Consider the following 20,149-nt stretch of genomic DNA (forward strand, 5'->3'; position numbering starts at 1 on the left):
TGAAGCGTGTGCCACGTTGCTCTGTGTAGCTGTGGAATCACAAGCAGTTAATGTGAGAAAGAAACCCACAGTGCAGAGAAGCACAAACACGGCACAAATGCATCTCACTTGACAGGCAATGGAGAATTGAACAGGGTAAAGGATGGATACTAGAACGTTGGCATTCACCAGAAATTACGGTCTCAGGTACTGCGGTGCCCGCCTACCATGGTATTTGCCACACGTTACATTGCATCACTATTATTTCACTAAAAGGCCTAAATAAAATTATGTATATATCAAATATGTAAAACACAAATGTATCTAGACCAAGAAGTGCCTGTGTAAGCTTTTATAAAAATAGTCGTAGATCCAAGAAATGTTTATTTTCATTTGTCCAGGTTTGAGATGTAACGTGAGCAGAGTATATGAGCATCATAGATTTTCAGTCTCAAATTAGAACATTCTTTTCTGGTGTCATCACAAACCAGCAGTGTGCATGGAATCCTAGTATTGACACCCAAGCTATTTCTCTTCAAGTTACTCTTAACTAAGTAGCAGCCAAGACATGCTTTGCCAGATCGTGTGTCTTGAGTTAGTTTGGAAAACATGTACATTGAACATTTCCTTCCTCCCTCCCATCTTTGATAACTTCCTTCTTTCTTCCCCAGTGTGATAGGTGCTGTGAACCTGGTGGGAAAGAAGAGACATGTAGAGCAATTATAACAACACAGTATGGTCTGTGCCATCATCTTAAAGGTATGTATGGAATTTCAAGGGCACAAAGGTTTGGGGAGTGGGGTTTGTTCCCCGAGGGTTTCCTGAAACAGCTAGCCATTAGGTGGAGTCTTGAGGCTAGTTTGTTATTTCCAAGATTCAAGTGAAACATCAAGCTCTGGAAGGATTTTTTCAAATTTTCTAGTCTTTCTTTAAGATACAAGCAAAGAGCTAAAATTTACTTTTGTGGCTAAGTTGGCTCATTCTCTCTTGCTCTCTGTCAACTCTGCTTTTCATTAGAAATAAATTTGAAAAATCCAAAAGCGTGTTAATCTGGTTGCTAAGCTCAATTATTGAAAAAGAACAAGTCAAGATCTTCTCGTAAGGAGTATTGAGCAAATAAATGGAAACAAAACTTCTTAATGGTGTGGTAGTGGTGGGTGGAGGGAATTCCTTTTTTTTTTTTTTTGTCCTGCAGAGAAGTAAGCAGGGGTGGAAGATGCCACAGTTGAGTATTTGGAAGGCCTTGCCTACAGCTGTGCAGCTAAGTCACGGTTGACAGTGTGAAGGAGTTGTAAGGAGGTAGATTGCACTCAGCTGGGGGAGGAATAGCAGATGAGTCATTAATATCATCTGTGTATTACAATAGGCCAGCTCAAGATCTGGATTTGAAGCACTAAATGCGTCACCCTCACCTTCCTTTGGTACAGTAATGGAAAAGCCGGATAGAGCTGAGTAGAGAAATGTGGTAGGAAAATAATGGGACATTAGTCCGATTCTTGATTCATCAGTTATTAATAACATGACCTTTCACTGCCTATTAAACCTTTAGGACTCATACTCCTTGTCAGTGCAGTGTTGGAGGGTGAGGAAAGGGTTTATAATAAATTATCTCTAATAGCGAATCTAATTTAAAACTTTTCACCAAATTACCAAAGGAGAGTTCAATTTAATTCCTGTACGTTCACTGCATGTACTGTTCTCCTATGAAATCTTCATATGCAGATGTAAACATACATATCTGGAAATGATGTAGAAGGCATATTATACCCCAGAGCTAATAAGGGTTCACTAATTGTCTTGCCTCTGTGTACCTCAAACATATAATTTCAAACCTTTTGTCCAAAACCATTTCCAGTTACTCACCTTCAGGCATTTCCCATCTCAGGCAATTCTCACAATTGTCTGAAAATATCAGGCATATTTTCACCTCTGTCTCTTGACTTGTTTTCTTAGAAAGTTCTGTAGCACAGTGACGCCCATATTCAAATCCAGCCCATCCTTCAAGGTCCATCATATCGGAACTATTTCCACGAGCCAAACCTGACTACCTCCTCTCTGAAGCTGAGAGGGGTCTCAGCTCTCCTGCAGGCCACCCAGCTCTCTTAACAGCACTTGCCTATTTGCTGCCTTGCATTAGATTCATCTGTCTAAATATCTTTCCTTATTAAAGAGGGACTGGATCTTATTTATGTGTACATTCCCGGAGCTTATCAGAGTGCTTGGAACACGATGGACAACCAGCATGCTGGTGGAATAGAATCAGGGAAAGGTTGTCTTTTTAAGTAGACACTCGTTTAGAGTGAAAGTGTGAGCCCTCTCACCGGCACGAGCCTGTCCATGATCTCTCCCGCCTTCTGCTCCAGCCATACTGGCCACCTTGCTTTCTGCTTCCGAAGCTGGTCCAAGCCTTTTCCTGCCTTAGGGCATTTGCTTCAGTTTTTTTCCCCTGCCTCCAAGCTCTTCCCCAGATAACAGCAAATCCCTCTTCTCTCTTCCATCAGCTCATTGCTCCGGGAGGCCTTCTCTGACCACCCTATATAAAATGACAATTTATAGAACTCTCCATTGCTTATCTCTTTCATTTGTCTCCATAGCACTCATGACTGTTTTTCATAATATGTATTTATTTGTTTGCTAGCTATTTGTTCCATCAGAATGGAAGGTCAGGAGGGCAGGATTTGTGTTCACTGCTTTCCCCGCCCCCCCAGTGCCTAAAACTATGCCTGGTGCATATTAAACCCTGTGGGTCCTTCCTCCAGAATCTGCTTATTCTCATCAGCGTGTCTGAGGTTTCTCTAGACTCAAATGCCTGCTTGAAGTCAATGCTGCTTTCTTGTTTCTGGGCCCTCACCTCTACTTCCACAGTCTCTCTTCTATACCGTAGACCTCAAGTTAAGAACCGCTGATCTAGTGGAACAGGAAGGTATGAACTACAGCGGTAGCCATAAGATTCATAGTATATATTAAAAGAATGGGGAGAGATAAATAACTGAAGGAAAAATAAGTCAAGGTATATGGTTTTTATAGAGAAGCCCATAATCAGAAATAGAGTGTAATGAAGCCTATTCGTTATTGATAATACGTTTTAGTTTAAAAGAGGGCTAATAGCTGATGTTTAGTTTGGGTACAGTGACTCAAGTGAGATTCAAGGATACACAGAAGCTTTAGTAAGTAGTTTCCATGTTCAAAACATACTAGTGACTTCAGAGGGGCTTTATGGATTCTGCTCTTAAGAAGTTTATGTTAGGGCTTCCCTGGTGGCGCAGTGGTTGAGAGTCCGCCTGCCGATGCAGGGGACGTGGGTTCGTGCCCCGGTCCGGGAAGATCCCACATGCCGCGGAGCGGCTGGGCCCGTGAGCCATGGCCGCTGAGCCTGCGCGTCCGGAGCCTGTGCTCCGCAACGGGAGAGGCCACGACAGTGAGAGGCCCACGTACCGCAAAAAAGCAACAACAACAACAAAAAGATGTTTATGTTAATGATATGGTACATACTTATTTTTTAGTAAGAAATCTTTTGGAATGATCCATTAAACTTTACCTTGATCTTAAAAGTAATGTAATATGTAAGATTAAAATTGTTTATAGATTCAGTGACAGTTACACCGGGTCCACTTCTTTTAGAATGACCCTAATCTGCACTCAGACCCATAATTACTTGGAACCACTGGCCTCTTAGTTTCTATTTCTGGCTGATTTTATATGTTTTTGTTTTTTCCATAAAAATCTGAAACAGGTTGCATCCTGATCAGATGGGCCATATTTGGTTGTTGGGTACTCATATTGTAAAACACAAGTGATAAAAGGCTTTGAAGAGATAAGATGCAGCATGGGTGAAGGAGAGAGAAAAGGAGAAGACGACTTTTAAATCTATTTATTGAACAAGCTATTGAGCATCTTCTGTGTACCAGCACTGCCTGGGTACTAAGCATATAAAGATAATTAAGGCATATTTCCTGTCCCTGTCTAGATTTTGAGCCTATGTGATGGGGAAACAAAGAAGAAAGCAAAGGACACCGAGCAGAGAAAAGATTACGGGTTAAGACTTGTGCTTGTTGAATTTGAGATGAAAGCAATACATCCAAATAGTCTTTACCGTGCTTTTGATATGAGTCAAAAAGTCTAAGTTCTGTGGGGAAAATGCAGTGAATTAAAAGATAGAGCAGCATGACATGGATGTGAAAAGTCTGTTTTCTATTGGGAAGTATACATTTGATACTCTATGGATGAGAGAAGGGTTTTTTTTTCTTTTTTCCTTTTTCCTAATTTAAGTTAGGACTTCTTGCCAAGTTTCTGCTTAGGAATTCTGAACTGAACTTCAAATGTTTAGGGGCTTCTGTTTTAAACACATTTGGAGTTGTGGCTTCTTGTTCAAGGAAGAAACCCCTTCAAGTACATCAAAGAGCTGTGAAAAAAAGATACAGTGTGTTGACAATTTTTGCAAGGGCATCAAAACCAGAAAAATTTCTCTGCTGTACACACATATTTCAAAGTTAGGGGGGACGGTTTCTGGTGAGAGTCTTCTGTTGCTGTATTAAACCCCAAATACTTGGGAAATAACACATTCATTGTACTTAAAATATGACTTGGCTCACCTAGCAATTTCAAGCCAAGGTCTAGAAGATGTTTTCTCTGGTGGGTAACCGTTAAATAAATTGTGAGGCTTCTCATTGCTCGGCCCAAGTCAGAAGAGTCAGGAAACAGAATCAGGGGGAGGAATCTTCCCAAAATATCACAAGCCATTTGACCCAGAGCCTTGGAAAAACTGCTTACAAATTCAATTTAAATCATAGTGGGCAGGATCTTGTGAGGGGATGATGGAAGAAGATTGCCTGTGTTGATTCAAGACCCATTTTACTCCTTCATCCTTGAAGACCTGGTCAAAGCAGGTACAGAATAAAATCCACACGTGCAAGGGATAAACCACTATTAAATTCTTGGTAGAGGAGCCTGGGCATCATGTTCACAAAGATGGGGTCTGGAGCCCCAGCTCCATCACTTGGTATCTGGGAAGCCTCTGTTTTCTCATTTGGAAAATGGAAGCAATAATGCCAACATTTCCAGGTTGTTGCTTGAATGAATGAATGTTGGATGTAAAGTGCCTAGCAGATTACTTGATGCTTAGAAAGAGCTCAATAAATGCCACCCCACTCCCACCTCCCTTTGTTCTTTCCCTTGAGGGCATAAAATTAGGCCTAGTTTAGGTTAAAATGAGGATGTCAAATTAAGAAATCAAGGAGACAATGATTTTGTAATGCCTGTTCCAGCTCTGCGACCTAGAGATGTGACCTGAGGCAAGTCACTTACCCTCTCTCACCTCCGTTTTCTCCCCTACAAATGAAGTTAACAGATGCTTGTAAATTAGAATAAAAGATCAGGTTAAACTCCTAGGCAGGAAAGCAAATGGTTGAGAAAGTTGGCTCTAGAGTTAGGCTTCCTAAAGTCCAGCCTGGGCTCCAAAACTTACTTGCTCTATGACTTCGGCCTAGTTACCAAAGATCATTGTGTCTCAGTTTCCTTATCTGCTAAGTAGGGATAATAACAATAGTTTATGCCCCATAGATATGAAGAGTAAATCAGAGAATGCATGTAAAACACTTAGCATATAACTGGCACATAGTAAATGCTCAATATGTATCTTTATTATCTCAAGAGAACTCTGGTGGAAAGCTTGTGGCTTGTGACCAAAGAATAAAGATAGAATTAGTAGGGAAAGCTTAAAGTGTGATTTCGAACGACTCCAGCCTAGAAAGCCTGAATAGACCTTTCAGATTTCGGTTCTCTAGTGGAGTATAGCCTACTGGGTCGTGCAAGTGTTTGGAAACCATTTGGGGAACAGCAACGACTTATATTGTTAACAGAACAGCTCATTCCTCTCAGCCTCTCTCTAAGGAGCTGACCTTCTTGAAGCAGATGGGCCTCCAATCAGGATCCCTTGGAAGAGTGTTGGGATTGCTCTAGTTTGGAGTCGTTTATCTACAGCTTAAGAAACCTGCCCTACAATAATCACCAAGACTTTCAAGCCCTGACGGTATAGAGGATCTCAATTTAATACTGTTGTTGAGTAACCGAAGTATGAAATACTCTGGTTCCAGTTCTGTTGCCCAAATAAACTTACATGGAGTTCAAACCTGAAGAGTTAAGCAATAAGAGTTGCTAGCCATGTCCCCTTGTGTAGCCTTACTAAGGGCGGTGGTGATGTCCTCGGCATTGCTGTGAATGGTGAATCCAATTCATTGCAGTTTCCTTCTTGCTGCTGTCTAGACTCTCTCTATAAAGGAGTTCCAAGGAAGGAAGTGGCTATGGCCACCTGCAGTGCGACCAGAGAAAACGGCATAATCAGGGCCAGACCGAGTCCTTTAGAAGACTTCTGTGCTAAAAATAGGTGTCCCACCTCCACCGCCACCACTATTCCCCACATTATATGCAATGGAAAACAAAGGTAAATTATAAAATAAGTGTATCCAAATCCAACAAAGTTGATTTTTCCATGATGATTTTAAAATGTGTCTACACGTACTTTTTAAAAACTCCCTGCTCTTTTGGTGCTCAGAGCACATGTTAGTTTGCCGTTCATCCTCAAGCCCTAGCTGATTATCCTGGTGAGCCTGGTCTTGGGATCACCATCCAGAGAGTGTGTGACGTATCTGGGAAGCGATTATCCCTCTGATAAAAGACTATAATTAACTAAGTGGGTGGATCATTTGTTAAGTGTGTGCTTTTCCCAGAGGAAGGGCAGAGATGGTATGAAATAGGGGTGACATCTCCCTATGAGTACAAGTCCTTGGCAGAAACACAAGACTTTGGAGTGAGCACACGTTAGTTCAGGACTCTGGACTTTGGAATTAACCTCTTAACTGGTTTCCTTTACACTAGTCTTTCTTATTTCCAATAGACTACATTGTTGCCGGAGTGATCTCTTTAAAAAAATGTGACCACGATAGTCCTCTGTTTAGAACACTTTATGTGAAGTTTCACCATTGCCTACAGAATAAAGATAAACTCCTTTGTACCTCAAGGCTCTTTACAACACACTTCTTCCTACCTATGGAGTTCCATCTCTCCCTATGGCCCCAACTGACTCTGTGCTATAGCCACGCACAGACATCCTTCCTAATCTCTACGTTGTTTCCACTGTTTGCTCCTCTGTTCCACCTCATCCAACTGGTACACGACCAGTCATCTCTCAGAACCCAGCCCCTATGTCCCTTCCTGTGGCCTGGGTTCCCTGATTCTCCAGACAGACTCACTGTCTCACTTCTTTGCGCCCCACACACTTGGTTCAATCTCTGTGGTCACACTTCTGCTATAACCTTTCAGACATGGTGAGTTACGTGTCTGCAAGCTCGTTTTGCAACTGTGAGCTCCTTGAGGGCTGGGACCAGGCTTGGTTCGTTTGGGTATCTTCATTGACTTTACAATGCCCAGCACACAGTAGAGGCAAAATAATATTTGGTGAATAAATAAAATAACTGGTCATAAACTGGCACTAATACAGTAATACCAACCTCCATGAAGGCAGAAGCCATGTAGCTGGCACTCGGTTGAATGAATGAGTGAGGGAATGAAAAGCTCATAGAGCTGTTGTGAAAATCAAAATGAACACTGTGGAAGCTTTGTGAACCATGTATGGCTGGGCCTGGGCAAGAGGATGCTACCGTGATTGCAATGAGCACAGTCCCCTGGCTTTCATAGCAGTGTGGCCACGTACAAAGGGCCATAGGAGCCAGCACTTAGCTGCCTGACCATCACCCCAGGTAAGGATTGGGGTTTGGAGGGAGGGGCACAGGCACATAGTAAGTGGGACCCCTTAGGCGCTCCCACCCCGTTTGGGGAAAGAAGGGGTACACTCGTGAGGCAGGGAGAGGGCTGGGAATGGGTGGCTGGCTATTCTCCCGCATGGGATTCTCTTTTTAACTCGACCCAGATTGTCTAGGGCTCCCCTCACTGTCAACGGTCTGCCCCCCTCAGCCAGGCTGTGTGGCGCTTCCCACCCTCAGGCACAGGGTGCAGACTGGCCGGAGTGCGGTATCCTGCTGCCATGGTCAAGGCCAAAAGGCAGCGTTCCATTGACTGGACGTGTGATGGGGTAAAAGTGAACCTGCTGCTATTTCTTTCACAGCTTGTGAAGGCTGTAATGAAAAGATCTGAGAAACTCTTTTGCCCTAGTCCTGGAAGAAGGGTGTCATAAATGTCCGATTTGCCACTGATTGCCACATTGGCACAGGGACTCCACAGCAACAAGTCACTGAAACATAGCTAACCAGAGGCACACCTGTTGAAAGAGCAACTTAGCCTCTCTTATTTCTCTAATTGAGTAGCAAATTAGAATAACAAAAGCCACCATGAATGGCACATCTTCTCTGTCATACATGGTGCAAGAATCTCATTTGATGTCCACCCAAACATAAAAGGGAGTGTATTGTCATCATTTTAGGGAAAATAGAGCTCAGTCAGGTTAAGAGCTTTTCCCAAAATCACTCTGTGTGTCAGTCAGCTTTCACTATATTATACTGAAGTAACAAACACCCGCAATGTCTCAATGTCTTGGAACAACAAGCCTTTAATTCTCAATCATATTACATTCCTAGTGCAGTGTCCGAGGGCAACTCTGGCTCTGCCCTATGGGTCTTTATTCCAGAACCCAGACTAAAAAACAATCCTGATTTGGGGTACATTATTACCATGACAGAGAGAAAAGAGCAATGGCTCCCCTCCCAAAGGCTCTTAAAGTTCCTTTGAATTGTGGCATACATTACTTCAACTCACATTCCATTGGCCAAAGCAAGTCATATGGCCAAGCTTGAAGTCCAGGTGATAGGAGTGAGGGCTTCTCCCATAGATAGACATCCCAAGTCCCATGGCAATGGACAGGAAGGAATCATTGGGAAGGAATCATTAGGGTCAATAAGAAAACCATCTCGTAAGTGACAGAGCTGGGTTTAAAGCTAAAGTTCTCCCTTATCCACATTCCAAGTTCTTTCCGCCATACCAAGTGATCTCTAATGGGAACCCCAGTGCAGATTTATTGACCTTGATGACAGGAGCCCCGAGTAAAACTCGAAGGCTTGATTCTTGCAAGTGCAGGAGAAGGAAGAACTAAGGACCCCATCTTGTCACTTAACGGAACAGGATTGCAAGTGTGTGTCAGGGAAGTCTTGCACTGTTGTCTGTCAGTGTAATTGGGATGAAAAACCTACTCTCTCTCTGCAGCCCTTATTGCTCCAGTAAATCTCCCACTGTACCTCCCATTACCCCTCGCTTAAAGCACCGATTATTCCTTTATTAGAGCTCAGCCACAAGTAGGCCATGAATTTTTATGGCTTTTCCGGATCTCATAAGGCAATGAGACTCATCCATTTAAACACAGTCACTAAACTCTACCGCAGGTTTATGACCTGACGTAGCATTTCACCGCTGTTTAAAAAGCAGCCGCACCCACTCATCCCTTCTTGGAACTTTTCATTTCCTCCTTGGAAGAAAGAAAATTTCAGTTTCCCACTTTCACCCCCCACAATGGTTCCCTTGAGATGTGGCCAGGGTGAAATGCCACCATTGACTAAAATCTGAATGTACCCACTTTGGGCATCACTTCTACCTGGGGGTGGGGGGGAACCCAAACTTCTTCCAGCCTCCTCCAGTTCCATTGGAATGTTTATTCTGTTTGATTAACATGTACCTACCTTCCGCAGTTTATTCACGAAGCATTAACTGCATAACTACTGTATGTCAGATAACGTGCCAGGCATGGTCGTATCACCGTGGGCTGCCCCTCTGTGAGGAAACGAGGAAAGAGAGAAGACACTGCTGTTTCTTGAGGGACTTCAAAGCAATTTCATGTACACTGTCTCATTTGACTATGTCTGTTACCTTCACCATTGTCCAGGGTTATCTCACCTTGGACATGGCACAGCTGAAAAGTCCTTGAGTTTTGTTTACAGCCTCAAGAATATGGTTGAGCACTGTTGGTTGTGTGGCTCTGAACCCAGAGCTGGGCTCATGGAGAAAGAAACACAATCCTCCAAGCAGTTCAATTTCTGAAAATAACCACTGTATTTGCTATTAGCAGACTTCTTCTAAGAACCTCCTGCCATCAAGTAACTACTCTTAGCTTCCACATCATGAGATTGTTTTCCCGAGTTTTTCCCCCCATAAATTAGAGATGTTCATTTCCATAGTTACCGGGCTTTCCCTTCTGGATTTTCACAGGTAGTTTTCAACTCAACATGTCTCAAAGCAAATTCACGATCTCCCACATCAGCTTACTCTTAAATTTGCTCATCTTCTTTTCTCTCTCTCGGTCAGTGTGCAAATCATTTACTCATTCACCTGCATTTGTAAGCTGGGAGACAGCCTTGATTTCTTATTCCCCTTTATCTGCCGCAACCAATCAATTACCGAGTCCTGCCTTTCTTGCCTTCTTAGCATCTTTCATATAAGTAATGTCCACTCCATCACTGCTGCGTCTGTCTCTCCTTACCAGGATTCCTGCAACACTCCCTCCAGCTGCGGCCTTCGTGCCTCCTGTCTCACTCTGCTCCTGTCCGTCTTAATCAGCATTTCCGGAGTGACCTTTCTATACCCAAATCTATTCATGTCACTCTCCTTTATAAAGCCTCCATTGGTCCTTCAGTGTGTTCAACAGAAAGGCCTTCCCTTTCAGCACAAAGCAACAAAAGCCTAATTAGAGGCTCCCTACCTCCTACTTCTGTAATTCCTATCCCTCAAAATGCACCTTATGAACCAGTCATGTCAACTGACATGGCTATATCCGGAAATAAGCATCCATTTTTTTCCCCTCACCTGTGCTATACTGCCTCCCTTTGTCCTCCTAGAAGACTTCCACCCACCCCTAAAGATTCAGTTCGAATCTTCTTTGTGAAGAAAAGTGCCTTACGATCTCTAGGCCAGATAGATCCCTTCCACATTTGGGCTTTCGCAATAACTTGAATTTCACTTACTTTTCCAATTTATCATCATCTCCTCTCCTAAACTTCCAGCTCAGTAGAACACATGCCATGTCTTATAATACACCCCTTGTTTTTACTGCTTACTTAGACCTTTCATGTCCTTTGTCTGATTGATCCTCCAACCCTGTCAGATAGGCCCCTATTATCCCAATTTACAGATGACGATCAGGTTCAGCTAACGTTTCAAGGTTGTGCAGTTAGTAAATGGAAGGCCCAGAGGTCCGAGCCAAGTGTCCCCACTGCCATACACTCTTTGCTAATTCACTTCTTTACAACAGCAGTGGCAGCTATTCCCATGTAGACGGAAGGGGTTTAGCAGAGGGCACCTGGTTGGAAAAGAAGTCTAACCGACTTGCCTTCAAGCTGCATTTGCAAGGCAAGGACAGAGGTTGTGTTTGGACTGTGTTCTACATCACTGTAAATATTGGAATGTTTTCTGAAGCTATTTTTATCTCATACATCGTATATGATTGAGAAAATCCAAGTTGCCTATATTGAAAAATTCTATCAGCATTGTACTCCTCTTTTTTTTTTGGAGGGAGGTTTCAGCCACCAGATGAGAATGTGGGGTGGGGGTGCGGGTGGGTTTGGCCTCTTTGTTGAGGCCGCTCTTAGCCTCAGTGGCTTGCCAGGCATAGATTAGAAGCCCAGCCTGAACCTCATCAGTATAGCCAGGGCTGAAACGCTTTTACCAGGGAAATGCCTAGGGTTCTGGCCTGAGGTTGATCGCAGGTGAGTGTGAGATGCGTCCACATGAACATTTCTGCATCTGAGGAATAAAATTGCTGTTAGCTTTACTTGTTCCGCTGATCAGTAAGCCCTGGATAAAGACACACATGTGGCAAATTCCTTCTGGAGTTTAAAACTAAGAAATTGTTTCTTCTGAAGATATGCTAATCTTCCTTTTATCACAACAAGAGTTATGGAAACCAATAGGGCCCAAACTTGGGCTATGAATCAGAATTACCTGGGAACATAATAAATACATTGATTCCTCTACCCCGTCGTCCCTGGAAATTCTGATTGAGAGACGTGGAGAGGGGCTGAGGAATCCATTTTCTGTAGATCAGCTGGATTCCCAAGCCCTCTATGCTGATAAAGCCACTGTTCCCAGCAGTAGCCTCTCACATTTTTTTTTAAAACTTTGCATAGAATTTTATTTCATTTTTTTATCTTTTCTTCTTTTTAAGTTTTTATTTTATAGTGAAGTATAGTTGATTCACAATGTCGTGTCAGTTTCAGGTGTACAGCAGAGTGATTCAGTTATATATATATACATGTATCTATTCTTTCTCAAATTCTTTTCCCATTTCGGTTATTCCAGAATATTGAGCAGAGGGAGGAATGTATCGGGAGTTTGGGGTTGACATGTACACACTGCTTTATTTAAAATAGATAACCAACAAGGACCTACTCTGTAGCACAGGGAACTCTACTCTAGCCTCTCACATTTTAACCTGAAGTGTGGCTGCTTCCACAGGTGGGATGTCACCCTGACTGCAAAAGAGCCCAGCTTGGTGCAGAAGACAATATACACCTCTAAGTCTTGGCGTCTTTCTCCCTCTGGTCTGACGGGGCTCAGTCCTGGCGAAAGGTGAGTACCGAAGCTGAAGGAACTCAGGTACCCGAACACTCCACCCAGTTGCTTCTGTGTCTGGGGGCTTGGAAAGGGGGAGACTCTAGACCCATAGAGAACAGCATCATCTCAGCTTCCAGGCAGGCATTTACGGGGCAGCAGAGCACTGACTGTGAATTTGAAGTTCTCAGATGTGGATTTGCTGAGAGTTAGTGGCAGAACCCAGATAGGAATTCTGCGGCTGCCTTGGGCACTGGAAGGGTGTCCCTGCCCCAGCCTGCAGGAAGGGACACAAAACATGGGATTAGAGTGACTGCTGCATATTCAAAAATCAGCCCTTTGTCTGTCTTTGAACAGATCCAGTCCTCATGCTCCCATCATTAGGACAGGAACTTCCCAGGAGACAGGCAAGAGGAGAATGAGGATTCGAGGAAGCTGTACATGGGGGACAATTTTTGTTTTCTTTTTCAATTTCAAGTTAATATGAAACTACTTATTTCTCCTCTGCATCCTTAGTGACTACCAAACACAACTGATTTATGGCATTTTCTCGAACTGGCATTTTAAAGGGTCCACAAGAGGAAAATAAAGTATTTAATAAAATAAAACGTGACAAATGAACTCCTTGAGTGAAACAAGCCATATTAGTGAGAGCTGCAGATACAGCAGAAGGAGGAAGGAGGTTCCGGGAGCTGGAAAGAGGCCCAAGTGAAAATTGTGATGGGTTTTGGAATTTTTAAAAAAATTTTAAATTGGAAGGATCTGACCATATTATACATAATCTGATGTATACATGTATACATTTCATCTTCACTCGCCATTCTTTTGTCGCTCCTCATTTGCTGCAGTCGGAGCAGGGTTCCCTATTATGTAAATAAGGGAATGAGACAGATGGTGCCACAAAGCAATGAATTCATCTGGGGGGAGGGCTTTAATTATGGATGGGTGGGCCCGGCTGTGTTTTGGGTTCAGCAAACGTCCCAAACGTTATGGGATTGGCAAAACCCCAGATGCAGTTTTCCAGGCACATTTTAAAATCCTGTCATATTTGCAGGGGAATTGAAGTTGGGATTTGTTTCTTGTTCTTTATTAAATTCCTCAAGTTGCTGGCCCTGATTTTTAGCCTCTGAAACTGTGGAGGAATTTGAGCAGTGTTTTAAAGAGCTGGTCTACAATTCTTGTAAGACTAAGGTACTTCATAGGTACTACGGAGCTGTTGAATAGTCTTTTTTAGGGACTGTAAAGAAATTGAAGATCTGAGGTACTATAAATGGACAATTTAAATTATTCACATACCCAGATATGATTACTATTTGTTGGTATATTGGGATTTAGTATTTTCAGGATACTTTTTTTACACCATTGAAATTTCACTATACTTGTCATTTTGTGTCTTGTTTTGTCACTTAACACTACATCACAATCATTTCCCTATATCACTATTTATTCATAATTTCCGTGAATATATAGTAGTTCATTGAATTTGTGACTCACTTGAAAAAATTCAAAATGTTTATTTTAGTGAGCATTTGTTTCACCCAGAGTAATATAACCTGGGTCCTTAGACAATCTAGGTTTTTCTTTATATCTTCTGTCAGATAAAATCTGTTTGGTAGAAACAGATGAACAGAATAATCAGAAGTGGCTATGGGGACTTTTGGGGTGCTAAATAAGGTCAGTGTCAACGATGAATAGACTAAAGTCATGTGGCAAGTTCACAGTCAAAGGCAGAAGCTCAAAGAGAGACCCAGAGCAGACTGAGTATACACAAAGGACTTAGGACTTTGGATATTATTACATAAAAAGCAAAACACAAGTTAGTTGAAAACTTACAGGAACAGAGGAGACCATTAGCATTTGTGAATTTGGTATCCGTGAATTCAACTATTCACAAGGGACCTCGCAGGGCCAGGATATGGCGTGATTTATCATTTTGCTGCAACAAGCTCGTTAAATCACGTGGGTTTTCAAAGCTCGCGTTTCGACCGCGCCACTCTGTCTCCGAACCTAGCCAACCGTCCAGCTTTTGTGTCTTAATCAGTTTTGTGGTTTCACACTCCTTGACGAGGATTTAGCAATTCTCATAATGTGATAAATTGTATTTCTTTGTGAAAAAACTAAACAAGAGAAGAACATCAATTGCAAGAGCTGGTGCTGAAAGGGAATAGAAAATAAGAAGCCTAAGAAAGTGATAGTCCCTTGCCAGAAAGCTGAACCCTTGGATTCATTAAGGAATGGAATGTCACATTTGGCAGTGCTCGGGTTCCATGACATAAACGAGTCCCCCATACGCTCTGTACAGCATCGAGAAAAAGATATTTCTGATTCCACTTCAGGCAGTACTCTACCCCGGGCAAATACTGCTCATTAAGTAAATCATCAAGGCACAACTTAACTGTTTCAGTATTTCTTTTTCTGGGAGAAATTATATTAGAGCGATATTCGTGAATGTGCTGATTCATTAAGATCTTGAATGCATCGAGGATTTATTTGAACGAAATCTCTTCGAGTGAGAAGTTGCAGTGAGTCAATTTCAACTCTGGCAAATTCTGAGTTTCCTATAAATTCCAGAGAAGTGAGGTAGGATGAGAATAACCTGTTGAGGATAGAGCAATGAATTTACTAAGCAAACTGTAACTGGCGTGGACAAGTGATTCACGTCTCAGAGGAGCCAAAGGAAAGCTGACTGCATTTGAGTCCTGAATGTACCTGTGACTGGTGGGGTGACAGAAGGAGATCATTTTAAGACAACCATGTAAACCTGCTTTGATCCCAGATTAGAGATTCCACAAAGAGGCTGGGCCTAAAGGAAATCACGTTGAGGTCAATTTTAAAAAACAATAAAAATGGAAACTGTTGCCCACAGAATGAGTATACATAGCCCTGACTGGTCACAGGTAAATCATGGAGGAGACAAAGTTGGCTTCTAAAGTCTCACCACAGGATGGGGTCCAATAGACAAAAGTTGAAATCCTGTCTGTTGATTACAGCGTAAACTACCTTGTTGACTTCTCCTCTCTGTGTCTTAGTTTCCTCATCTGCAAATTAGGGCCAGTACAGTTGACTTTGCAAGATACGTGATAAGCCAGTGCTTCACATTTTCCATTCGTGTACCCTTCAGTATCAGGGGAGAAGGTCCTCTGGAAGGACCAGAAAATTAACTGCAAAGCAGCGTGAAGCAAGTGTTCACCTTTGTTGTTTTGTACACCTAACATACGCATAAGATTGGCCCTGTCTGGCCCCAGCAGTATCTCCAGCCTGGTCCACCACCCTCCCCCTTATCCTATGAGCTTCAGTCTCACTGGCCTTCTTTTCCATTTCTTCAGTGTGTCCTAATCCCCATACATTTCAAGGCCATCTGTACCCACCTCCCTGCTACCGTCACCCGCCGCCTTTCACCATCTTTGCTGCTCTCATCCTTCGGATTATCCTTCACTTGCCTCTGTTCTTGGCTTTTTAAGAATTGTGATGTCTTCCTGTCTGCTCTGCTTAGAATCCCTTGTTTCCTAAAAGAGTCTTCAGAGGTAATGATCCAGGCAAACTTGAGATTCAAGTCCAAGTCTGACCATTCTAGGACAGATAATAAAAGTAGAATTTGTGGTGCAAGAGTTGGAAACTCCTAGGAACAGAGAAGGTGAAACCCCTTTCTCACTTACTTATCTAACTTTATTCAGTCATTGATACCTTATTCAGTCCCTTCCGAAGAGCTACTGCTGAGAAAAGAAGGTGATAATCTTGCTTTTATATAATGCTGCAGGAAATACCTGAGGATTGACATTTTTCTTCTTTACACAAATATTTTTTCCTAATTTATTAAAGGAAAATCTTACCTTGTTTTAAGGTTTTGAAAAGTTTGATATCATCTTGGCTGGATAATATGCATGTGCTGAAACGATCATTATGAAGACATAGCAAAATGAAATTTATATCTTAATGATTCATTCAAAAACCACTTGTGGAGCTCCCATTCTATGTCAGGTCCTGGGCTAGATCCTGTGGCTATAGACATGAAATGCAGCCCCTGGTAAAAGCAGTTCACATAGAATGGGGGAGACAGGCAATTAGACAGTCAAATAATGTAACTTAATAAATGCTATCATAGAAATGAGTATGGGGGTGGGAAGACTCAGAGAATATGTTCCCGAGGACAGTGAGGGTTGAGATCTTTTTGTGGGCAGAGTACGGTTTGCCAAGCCAACGTATAGAAGAAGTCAGTTTGCAAGAAGGCATGAAACATGGATAACAGCATTGCGTTTGAGAACATATAAATCGTTGGGCAACAGGGAGAAAGATGAGGATGGAGAGTTGGGCAGACAAAGTCATAAAGGGGAGGATGCCGTGCTAAGGAATTAGAGTTTTCTAGTGAGGGTCATAAGAAGCCACTGAAGGGTTTTCATTAAGGAAACAATAAGGACTGACTTAGAGTTTTGAAGTCAAGGAGGGAGGGAGAAGAGGAAAGGACTGAGAGTGGAGTTATGGAATCCATAAGGTAATTGATGCAATCCTGGCAAGAAGGAGCAAAGGCCTCAGCTATCGTACATAATACAGTGTTTTCTTCTCTTCCCTAACGCAAAAGAAGTAGCCCATTTTTGATAAATTTATTCTTCAGCTACATTATTGCCCTTCTATCCACTCTGCAAAGGAAAGAGGGGAGGAAATTATTTAAAGAGTATTTCCTAGAAATTAAGCACCATGTCAATTGCTTTCACATATTGAGAGGTTATGCTTTCACATGACATTAAGAGGTAGGCATTATTTCTAACCATTTCCAGCTGAGGAATCTCTGAATTACACTTGTTGTGAATATACTACTTCCTCCTCTGTAAAGATTTTCTGAAAGTGGAAACTGCATTGACTTCAGAACTTTAAACTGACTAGAACAGTGATAATTCTTCCCCATACTATTCTTATTTCCTGCCCTCCATCCCTCATTTGTGCTATTCATCATATATACGAGTTCTCCCCTGTTTGGGGCAAACAGTAGAATTGCACTTCCTGGCTCCTTTGGCTTGGGTGGGACCGTGTGATTAGATTCAGAACTGCACTTCCTGGCTGCTTTGGCTTGGGTGGGACCGTGTGATTAGTTTCAGAATTGCACTTCCTGGCTCCTATGGCTTGGGTGGGGCCGTGTGATTGGTTCCGGCCAATGAGTTTGAGCAGCAGTGATGCATGGCATTTCAGAGCTGGATGATCTAATTGCCACTGTGAGAAACACCAAAGCTCTCTCTTCTCTCAGCCGTGTTATTCTGTTAGCCTGAATCCTGGACCGAGAATGAGGATGATCCCAGAGCAGAGTTCTAAGTTCCTCCGTGGTGGACATGTTGTAGGAGTGAGCAATGACCCTTTGTTATTTTAATCTGGAGTTTCTCTGACTCAGTGCTAGTGACATTGTGGCTGAGTACTTCTTTCTTGGGGGTGGAGAGGAGAGCTCTCAGGTGCACTAAAGGGTGTTGAGCGCTATCCCTGATCTCTACTTACCCGCTGTCAGTTTCACCCCTCCCCAAGTTGTGACAACCAAAACCGTGGCCAGACATCATTAGATGTCCCCTCTGGAGAAACTTGCTCCTGGTTGAGAGCTGTTGTCTTAAACCACTGAGATTTGTATTCTTTACTGCTTTATAAGCTAGCTAGGACTTGTATACCCCAGTCCCTTGTTTTCATCTGTTACTCCTTCCCTTGTAAGGTTAATTCTCCAGGTATACTTTTGATCTGTGAAACATTGTGTTTCATATCCTAACAGCTTTCAAACTTTTTAATGTATTTACAGCTATCATCCAGTTCATGTGCTATTAAACCTTGTCCTTCTGTGGTCCCCTTTCAACCTAGTCAAAATGATTTCTAATAATATCTGTGTCCCTTGGCAGCAGCTGTCATTAAAACAGGTAGGAAAGTTTTTATTGTATTCCAGTTTAGTTTATAATTCCCAGGTTGCTACCATAAACTGGTTCATTTTGGTTTAACTGAGGACATATATAATGTAAGCAAAACACTGAGAAGGAAGGCTCTTGTTCTCAAAGAGTTTGCATACCAGCTGGGCAAGTAATATGTATTCATAAGAAAATATAAATCATATTACACTGTGCATTTTTTAACCATATGTGTAAAGTGCTTATAAGTGTCTGGCACATAGTAAGTACTCAATAAATGTTAGCCGTTATTGTTATAAGCATCATTATTTTTGTACCATTTAAAAGAGTTCCCTATGCCCTGTACTGCACAGTGAACTCTTCAAAAGCAAGGACCATCTCTTACTCAACTTTGAATTCCCAATGCTTGGCACTTTGGTACAAGAAAGACGCTCAAAGCACAGTGGATGAATGAACATGAGTTAAAGTCAAAGAGGGTGTACAATACATTGGTTTTAGAAGAAGAGACAGAACTTCAGATTAAAGTATTCTAGGGAGATTTCATGGTGTTCCTTTTTTTAAGCCAAGGGTGAAGAATTTAGGAGAAACTTTTTGTACGTAATAATATTTTCCATGGTGCGTTTTTTTTGTTCTTTTTGGGAAGGAGTAGCACAAGTAATACAGTGTGAGGTAAATAAAGTGAGACTGTGGGTCTGAAGACCCGCATTGGGGTCTTAACCCCACCACATACAATCTGTCCAGGCAAACAATCTTCCAGAACCTTGGTTCCTACATCTTTAGAATGATAATTATTAAGAATATCTCTCTTCTGCATACATCATGGAAGTGTCATAAGGATCTTCATGAAGTATATAAAATATTTAATAACAGCTCATCCGCACGATGCGTGTTATTGCTACCAGTTTACAAATACTAATGAGAAATCCTAGCAGACTAGGCCCGTGTCTTGCTGAATATCTGAAACCAGGTCCGCAGAGACTTATGGAAATGACTGATATTTTATTCATTGAATGAGTGACTGAGTAACGAACAGTGAGATGAAAAAATAAGAATAGATGCACCGGCTTAAATGTAACAGGAAACCATGGTCTACTTATAAGTAGCAGCTAGTTAGAAGTACCTGGAGCTAGACAACAGAATTGTGGTTCACTGCAGAATCTAACCATAGCCTTCCCATCATCGAGAGGCATGGAAGTTGAGAGGTTCTACTGTCCCCTTATAATTTTCTTCCTGCCTGAGGCCATCCTGACTGTGTGTATATTCCATGCCGTTTTGTCACCCTGTTTGAGGAAAAGGTAAAATGGTTTGGGAACCTCTCAAATGGCTTATTAGAAAGGAAGGAAGAAATTATACAGTGAGAAAATGAGGAAGGAGAAGGGATTGGAGATGAATACCAAAAGGCTGACAGAAAGACACTTGAGCCTGAGAGGGGAAAAAATGAGATGGAATCATAATCCCTGTAGCTATGCAATATGTAAGAGGTTTTTTCCCACATGAAGCATGTCTTTTACCAAAGTGCTACTTAATATGCTATAGAAAATGAGAAGAGTCCAAAAGTATGACTAAGATCAAGAGAATTTCAAGAGAAGGGACAGATTTGGGTGGTCTAGTGACATCCTGTGGCTTCTTTGGATCTGATGTGGCCAATCAAGATACAGACTGTGGTTAAAGAGGGTTTGCCCAACCCTGTCTGAGATGCTCCTCAAAGCCACTGACCACCCTTCCCTCAAGCTCCCTTGTGTGCTGACAAATAACATGCT

General features: G+C 42.2%; 1 long non-coding RNA gene across 1 annotated transcript in view; it reads left to right on the forward strand.

Moving 5' to 3' along the window:
* The first annotated feature begins 663 nt into the window (after window positions 1-663).
* Window positions 664-20,149, forward strand: part of LOC112405298 (uncharacterized) — a 72,155-nt gene continuing 52,669 nt past the window's right edge. The window contains exons 1-2 of the long non-coding RNA XR_003004315.1: window positions 664-738; window positions 12,427-12,540. This is a non-coding gene — a long non-coding RNA (uncharacterized LOC112405298). The remainder of the gene's footprint in view (window positions 739-12,426; window positions 12,541-20,149) is intronic.

The sequence above is a fragment of the Neophocaena asiaeorientalis genome, unplaced genomic scaffold (assembly GCF_003031525.2).
Source record: "Neophocaena asiaeorientalis asiaeorientalis breed wild unplaced genomic scaffold, Neophocaena_asiaeorientalis_V1.1 scaffold342, whole genome shotgun sequence".
Lineage (NCBI taxonomy): Eukaryota > Metazoa > Chordata > Mammalia > Artiodactyla > Phocoenidae > Neophocaena > Neophocaena asiaeorientalis.